General features: G+C 44.5%; 1 protein-coding gene and 1 long non-coding RNA gene across 2 annotated transcripts in view; one reads left to right on the plus strand and one right to left on the minus strand.

Annotated features, from left to right (window-relative positions):
• The window catches only part of TAB3 (TGF-beta activated kinase 1 (MAP3K7) binding protein 3), a 43,857-nt gene extending 41,259 nt beyond the window's left edge, over positions 1-2,598 (minus strand). Inside the window, exon 1 of the mRNA XM_030282448.4 lies at positions 2,459-2,598. The gene's annotated coding sequence lies outside the window, so the exon portion shown is untranslated. The remainder of the gene's footprint in view (positions 1-2,458) is intronic.
• Positions 2,599-2,851: 253 nt separating this feature from the next.
• Positions 2,852-7,684, plus strand: LOC115496828 (uncharacterized). The gene is made up of 2 exons (XR_012058002.1): positions 2,852-3,022; positions 3,647-7,684. It is a non-coding gene; the product is annotated as an uncharacterized lncRNA (long non-coding RNA).
• The last annotated feature ends 531 nt before the right edge of the window (positions 7,685-8,215 follow it).

An 8,215-nucleotide genomic window follows, 5' to 3' on the forward strand; every position in this document is an offset into this window, starting at 1 on the left:
ACTTAGACTTGACGTTACCCAAAATTTACTAGATTCGCTCATTTACTCAATGACTCAATCATCAGTAAAATACCTTGGTGTCAAAAAAGTAAATCAAAGGCTTTTGCTTGTGTTGCTGATTTTGTTGAAACACTGAAGGCTGTGAAAGTAGGGATTTGAAAATCATCCCTGTTGAAGACAAAACGCTTTGAAAAATAATTCAATAAAATATCTTAGGTTTCCTATTTATTGTGAACTGCAGTACATACCCATGTAACTCTTGCCCTAACCAAGAATACTTTTGCAGGTCATACTTTGAGGCTACTTATGCTGTTTACAAATACATACAAAATGAATCATCACAGGTTTGAAATCAGGAGAAAGACTCTGCAGACCAGTGCAACCAAGAACTTCATTTAAGCCCTACATAATTCTTGAGAGGGGACAGAGGAGAGTTATTATCGGATAACCCAAAGAATCACATCAATGTACTCTCCTGGATGACTTCAAAGGAGTCTTTTTCCATTAGGATTACCTTAACAGAGAGACACCAGCACAGACATCACCAAAGCTGGCTGAAAGTCAGATATGTTTCCACAATATCTATTCAACTTATCTAGTCTTCCTCAAGATCAAAAGTCAGGGAAAGAAAAAGGAGCCCCAGTGAGATTCAGGAAACAAGAATGGACACAGATGTCACAATACCCTCATTACATTTACCTGTAATCAATATATGTAAAGGTTAGGATGCAAGATGAAAAAAATACATCACAAAAGTATAATTTCGTAGTAAGAATACATCATACTTATCTGGCTACCTGTGCTTAAACCAAAAGATTCAAGATTAAAGGCAGACTTAAATGCTGATTTTTTAATTCTTTACTAATGTGTGCAAAATTTGGTATGTTGGTAACTTTATGGACAGAGACAGTCTGTATATACATTAATACAGGTTGTTATGGAAATCTTCAGATTGCTTCTGTCAACAGACACCGTTCACAAGGCAGGACAAAGTGCAAGCTTTAACAAATGTTGTGAAATACTTTATTTTTAAGAATCCTGTTCCTCTCTCTCTCTCTACAAAGAGGAAATGAATTTAACATTTCTTCTTTTTACATGAAATATGTTAACTGTAAATACACTTAAGAAGGAGCAGAAGAAAGTATTGCTTTTCTTGCAGAGCTAGAAAACAAAGTTACCAGAACAGTGACTGGCCTTTGACCATGCAAGCTTTACCTGTAAGTTTTAAGAGTTCTGTTATACTTAAGTCTTCTGGAAATATTAGTGATCAGGTGGACCTGCTAGAGAACATAAGGCCATAAAGAAATACTACTCAATTTTGTCATAGTAAACACCACCACTAAAAATAACAAACATATACTGACACATCAGCTGGATAGGTTGACCTGATCACTCTGGAGATTTATTTAAAAATGAAGAATAGCATCTTCAAACCTGTTAGCACTGACACCTTCCATAACAATTTTATGCTTGTTTACCTGAACACAGTGTCTTACTTTAAGTTTTTCCATTACTTCCCAAGTGTAGCACATCTGAGCCATTCCATCTTTTTGGACAAGGGGAATCTCTACAAAAACATGAAGTACAGATACTCCCAAACCACCTGAGCAATTGTCTTTCCTCTCCTTGTCTTCTCCTTGCTAAAGTCAGGGAAACAACGGCCAATATCATGTTACAAGTTATGTTTGAACAAGGGGAAAAGCATAGCGACTGCAGAGTCCTACACTAACACCAAACAGCATAAATAAGAGCTGCATCCATCCACCATATCCACTTAAATTAAAGAAACCAAGTAAAATGAAAGGCGAGTTAATCTTCCTCAGAGCCAATACAAGCAGTGGATAAGATCTCAAACCCGACCCGAAGCCAAGACTCTGGACAGAGCCTAGCCAAGGCCTTGCTACCTTTGGGGGCCTTCTATTCCTACAGCCACGGCACAGCAGCAGCAGCATCGCGCTGCAGTCACGTCCAAGGGGCAGTGGCAGCGTTTACCTGTGAATCCATTTGCTTTTTATTAATTAATTTACTTCCACGCAGCAGGAGCAGCATCAGTGGCCCAGCAGACAGCACAGCCCCTGCCCAGGGGACACCCGCACGGGATCCCCGGGCAGTCCGCCCGCCTCGCTCCGCCAAGGGCTCCAAAAACAAAGACCAAAGTTTTCCCTGCTCGGTGCGTGGGAGTGCGGCAGCAAAACAGGAGCCAGGATCAACACGAGCCGCCTCCCGTCACCACACCCGGGCCCACGCAGGGCAGGACACCCCTGCTCCCCGGGCAGCCCGTCCGCGCCCCCGGCACGGCTGCAGCCGCTCCCGCGGGGGACGGGGGGACACCCACAGCCCGGCGGGATGGGGAGCGGGGGTGTCCCCGAGCCTCCCTCACTGACCCCCGGCCGTGGGGTGGCCCTGCCCGCCCCCACACCCACCCCCGCCCCTCTCCCTCACCGCCGCCCCCCCTCACCGCGCTGCGCTGGGGGCTCGGCTCCGGCTGCGGCTGCGGCTCCGGCGGCTGCATTCCCGCCCCCCGGCTCTGCCCCGGGCCCCGCCGCGGGGGCCCCCGCGCTGCTCCTGAGGAAGGGGAGAGGGAGAGGCGCTTGGCCCGGCGGGGAGCGGCGGCTGGAGCGGGTGGCGGGGTCCCGGGGCAGAGCGCGGCCGGCGGCGCTTCCGGGCTCAGTGCGGGGCGCTGGGGCCGCCGGGCGGGGCGGGGCCCCGGCTGCGCCCAACGGCATCCGACATGGCGCGGCCCGCGCGCGCCGGACCGCGCGGCTCTCGCGAGACTCGGCGGGGGCGGGGGGGAGCGGGGGCACGAAGGCGCGCGGCAACGAGCGGGGGAAGGCGGGGCGGGGGCGGGGCCAGCGCGGGGGCGGGGCCAGCGCGGTGTGAGGGCTCCGCTCCGCTCCGCGGGTCCCGCCAGTCCCGCCCCGCTCGTCTTTAAACGAAACTTCCCCGCCGCCGGGGCAGGACACACTGGGAACCCTCTAGAGAAGCCTGAGCGTGGTTGTGGAGTATTGACAGCAGCGTTACGGTGCATGGACACGGTGGCCACGGCGAGAGAACCGCAGAATGTGTCAGGCCGGAGCGCAGTCGGGCCTCTGGGCTCCTGAAGGGCCCTCGCAGAGCGCACGGAGCGGGGCCGGGATGTCCCCAGTGAGGGCAGCTCCCTGCTCGCTCTGGACGCTCTGTTCCAGAGCGTGTTCTCACATGGCATGGGATAGCTCTGAGCAGGAAAACGCTGGTGTGCTGTGCTCCTGCCCAAATGTCTCATGGTCCTGTGCCAGTCCAAGTAATATTTTTAGTCCCTCTGCTTGCAGGATGGACTCAGGGCTGTTACGATTAATGTGGATTGATCCAGTGTGAACTTTTAATTGACATCTACGGAGGCTGAAGGCTTCCTGTTGAGGCAGAGCCTTGCAGATGGTTTAGTGGGTGTACACTGATTTTTTCATCCGCACGCTGGGCCTTGAGATTACATTTGGTTTGTATGTCAGCATATACTGGTCTAAAGCATCTTTGCCCACATCATAAAGACCATTATTTGTGTTCTTCAGGATTTGTGTGTGTGTTTAGATATTTTTTCTTTGTTTAAACAGCATCTGTCATGTGTAGATTTTTTTAGTCTTTTTCACATCTTTGTCTTTTTTCATTTCAGAGCCACAGAAAAACCATTGCACTGATACCAATGAGAGCAGATGTAGAGCTCTGTAACCACCTTCTGTCTCTCTCTGGTAGAGAATTGGAAGAACAGGGGGACGTGTGTCTTGTATTGCCATTACTGACTCTCCACATCACCTTCCGTGTGCAGAGGCCTGGGCTCCTGTTTCAGAGGTTGTGTGAAGTTAATTAAGGAATTCCTGTGTTCTAATCTCCACATCGGAAACACGCCAAGCCTGACTAACTTTTCTGGAGAAGCAAGATGCAAAACTGGAAGTAAACAGGATCTCGGTGCAACAATACCTTTATCTAAATGAGTTTGATTCTTATCCTCTGATTGGAACTATTGTCAAGATGCTGAAGTGCATATTCCTCAGCAAAAATCCATAATTTCCAAATATAAGTGTGTGCTGTTAAGGCCAACGAACGGCTCCCATTGCTATATGTAGTCTCACCTAAAATGTAAGAAACATCCCTTGGTACAGCTGTTGATATTGTGCATATGACAGTCTCTGTGCTCTGGCTTACATGAGCTGGCTCTGGCTTCTTCAGCATTTTTTGAGTTTTCCAGCTACTGTCTTAATTCATCCTGTCATTGCTGGTTTCAGATTTTTCAAGTCAACACCTGAGTCACTTGGTCAGTGCCCCTCTGTGAAGTCCTTGTGCTACAGCTCCAGTGAGTCCTGGTAAACCACTGCAGTTTCATACCAGTGGGCTCCATGGCACCTTTTCACTTCAGAAGCAACCAGTGCTTTGTTTTTGTTTGGAAATGATGCTTTTCCTCTGCAATTCTCTGCAATGGACTAACAGAGGACTCCAGAAATTGCCTGACTTTTATCCCACTTTCAAAGCAGGAGCTTTCCAACAGAAATTGCAGACAGTCCGAATTTTTCATCTACCCTTAGCTAGTTGTAGGCTTGAGAGCAGGATTGTGCGACTGGGAAATTAATCGGTCTTGAAACTTCACAATTAATCATAGCACAGCCAGGGCTGTGCTCGAGAATTTAAGGAAAAAATCCTTATGGGTATTAGGTGCTCGATCACCCCAGAAATCAAAGATTGTGTATGTTCTAACTTTGCTGAACACATCTCTGAAAGCAGTTAATTTTATTGCTGATCCAGCTTTTCTTTCTCTTAGCCATATGACAACTACAAAAATTGATTATACGGAAAAGTAATGTTAGGAAAGCGCTTAATGCATTTTTAGCTGCTTCTAATGGGATTTAGCAGCTGGAAACAAGGAGAGCTGGCACTGAGTAATCAGGGCTGTTCTTAGACAGCTGTGTGGGAACCAGAGTATCAGGACTCAGAAATAAATCACCATTTTTTTTCCTGTATTTTAAAAAACGCAGTATATGCAATGAAGAATTTGAAAGCTAGCCCTCAATACTTGCAGCTCAGACAGTTAACTTGAAGTCAAATGGAATTCATTGTTAAATCCAGTTCTGTAATAACTTCTAGATGAAAATGCCCCTGGGTTCTATGTGATTTTTTTTTTTTTATTTAATGCTTATGGCAGTTACTGCTGCCCATCTTTGAAAGGCCTCAGGTTTAGATTTAAAATCCATGCTACATTAATTTTTAAGCAGAACAAAAATGTAGTTATTTCTGCTCCCCTTTTCTCTTTATGAGCAACAATCCAAGAGACCCATTTTCCTATTTTGGAAGAAAGCAATTTTATGCATGTTTGTGCCTAGGACTTGCAGTCAGAAAAATGTCTTGGTAAAATGGCCCTTCCATAGGTTTTCAGTCTGAATAGTTCCTATACTCAGTTCCATTTACAAATCAAAAGCATGATATTCAACTTAAGCACTGTAAACTGAGTCTTGAAGCCCCCTGTTACACCATGGTTGGTGTTTTGCCACTGAAATGTACCAAAAAAGTTTATTTGGTGATCCCTAAAGGGGAATACAGTCCCACTGTGTGGGAATGGAGTGCATCCATTTGTCAGAGTTTTAGTCAAAAAAAACAGTTATATTTTTTGGTCCTCCTAAAGTGCTTTAAGTATTTAACACTACCATGAAAAAAAAACCCAAAAAACCAAAAAAACAAAACAGGAATGTGTGCCTAGAGTAAGAAGGTACCTTTTTTCTCATACTATTTTCCTTATGGAAGGAAATTACTTTGGGATAAAATCTAAGCAGTCATATCTAGGTCTGTGGTCGTACTTTGTGTTAGTGTCAGGTCCTGCTGACCCCTGTAGCAGTTTATATTAATGAAATTGCAAAATTCAGGGTCTAAGCAGGATTATTTAGGTGGAAGCCTATGGAACTGGAGCTCACAGTCAAGGATATCCTGTCTGTGATAATTTTAATTCTGCCTCCATATTCTTTAACAAGTCCTGTGCCATTGGTTTGTAAGTCTGCCTCACTTCTCTGTGTTTCATTACATTTAAAGAGTGTATCCTTGGCCTTTCCTCACCTTAAGGTGAATTCTATGCCCTAAAAACAATTTCTAGAGCACAATTCATCTACTAGATTCCAAATTTAATCAAAACTTTTTGGAATTACACATAATCCTTTGTACTTTTCCTTCTGCTAAAGCTGTTTGTGATGCTGTTGTAAAGCTGTTTTGACTCTGCTAGATACCCTGGTTATTTTTTCATTTCAAATTGGTGTCAGCCATGTCACTGAGGTGGCAGTAGAAAATGTTTGTTTTAACAGGGTTCATGGATCAAAAAGTTGAGCTCAAAGAAGATATCTTGGAACTTACTAGTAAACACTGCAATAGTGAAATTGAGAAGTCGAAATAGACCTCTGAGAAAATGGAAAATATTCCCAAGAGCAGTCTAAAATGTCATTGTTTTATCTTAAAATAGAATCTTTTGCTGCCTTATGAAGTGCAGATCCAAATAACTGCAAATTGTTAGACCCTCAGAAGGATCCCCTGACACAGTTTGGGGGACCTGTTGGTGTATGTTTAAGTGTGCATGTGTGTCCAGGAAAAGATAAGGCATTACCCCCTTACTATTCCTTTTTCACTTTTCCCCTTATTCTCCACTTCAGACATAAAACACTGTGGTCACATCTCTTTTTGTACCAGAACATTTTCAGGGTATGCCTTTTTACTCTGAAGTTCTGTGAGTGCCTCCAGCAGGCAGGAACAGAGCTCTGCTGCTCTTTGGAATGGTCTCCTGACCTGGAGAACAAGGCAGACACTGGGAAGAGCCCTAGAGCTGCTCCCCCAGGGTGCCAGCCCCCACCTCTTCGTTGGCTTGCAGTCATCACTTTTATTTTGCAATTTCCATAATTAAGTTTGAGGCTTTACAGATTAGTCTGTGATGTGGAAGAACTAGACTTTTTGAAGAACAGATGCTTCAAAAGCATGCTTAAAACTTAAGAAAATTTCAAGTGTTCCTGTGCTAAATCTCCTTAACAACTGCAGTCCTGGCATAGTTGTTGTCACTAGAGCTGTTAAGTTGGTGCTGAAAGACTGATGAATTAAATCAGTCATATAAGGGATTGGGGCATAAGTGTTTTCTCAGTGTTTGAATAGGATATGTAGTGTGAGAAAAGTCAGAAGACATCCTTGTATGTATTGTGTATGCCTTTTATGAGCATGCATTTTTGTTGTTAGGGTTCAAAAGCTTTAGTAATTATTCAAATGGTACTTGTGATTTTTTTTTCCTGAAGTGACATGAAGACTGTGTTTCTCTTTTGGATTATATATATAAATATGATTGATTCCCTTGGGGGTGTTTTTCATCGCTGTTAATTTTGGTGCTCTGGTCAGATGTAGTTTCTGAATACCTAGAGTTCCCCGGTGGTAGCAGAAATTTAAATGAATGACATAATTTTCTCCTCCTTGCCAGTGCTATTGTGTGGGAATGCTGTATTCTACAAAATGAGCTTCCGTTTTTATCTTAGGCGTGGCTGTCCTTCCGCAGTGCACACAATGCCCTGGTTTGAGTCCATTGTGCCATTTATGTCTTACATAGATGCACCTAGACTGGGGAGTCTGATTTGTAAAATTGCTTTTAAGGGCTTTTAAATTCTTGATAATAAAAGAAATACATTTGCAAATTACCATAATAGAAGACTCTGTGTGCGTTCCTTAACTCAGGATGATTTGGTGGTTTGCGGTTCCCTCAGGATCAGAGGAACATTTTTGCCTTATTCTTGTAATCAGATCTAATAGTATCAGGGTGTTTTTTCCAGTTCCCAGATTTTTCACTGAAGTGTGACATTTGAAAAGGAGATAGTGCTTTTGAGTTGTACTGACTGCTTGTCCAAACTCATCATCACATACTGTCAGTGGCCCAGCCATTGCTCAGTGCTGGCTGATCCTGTGAACAGAACAGGGGCAGATAGCAGATCACCACATCACATCAGATTCGGTTGCTAATGAAAGCAGTCAGAATGATTGGGGCAGAAAAACCCAGTCTGTAGAAACAAAATACTCATGGGAATGTGAGAGAATTCTGATAGAAAGCATTACTGCCTAAGGATCACTCTTTCTTGCTTTCCTTTCCTATTCTTTTGTTGGGTTAGAGAGATACAAGGGGTGTTACAGCCCTGTGAGTCGTCCCAGAGGGAAGGAACAGTGTGTTTGACTGTGAAGCAAATAC

Source organism: Taeniopygia guttata, chromosome 1 (assembly GCF_048771995.1).
Source record: "Taeniopygia guttata chromosome 1, bTaeGut7.mat, whole genome shotgun sequence".
Taxonomy (NCBI): domain Eukaryota; kingdom Metazoa; phylum Chordata; class Aves; order Passeriformes; family Estrildidae; genus Taeniopygia; species Taeniopygia guttata.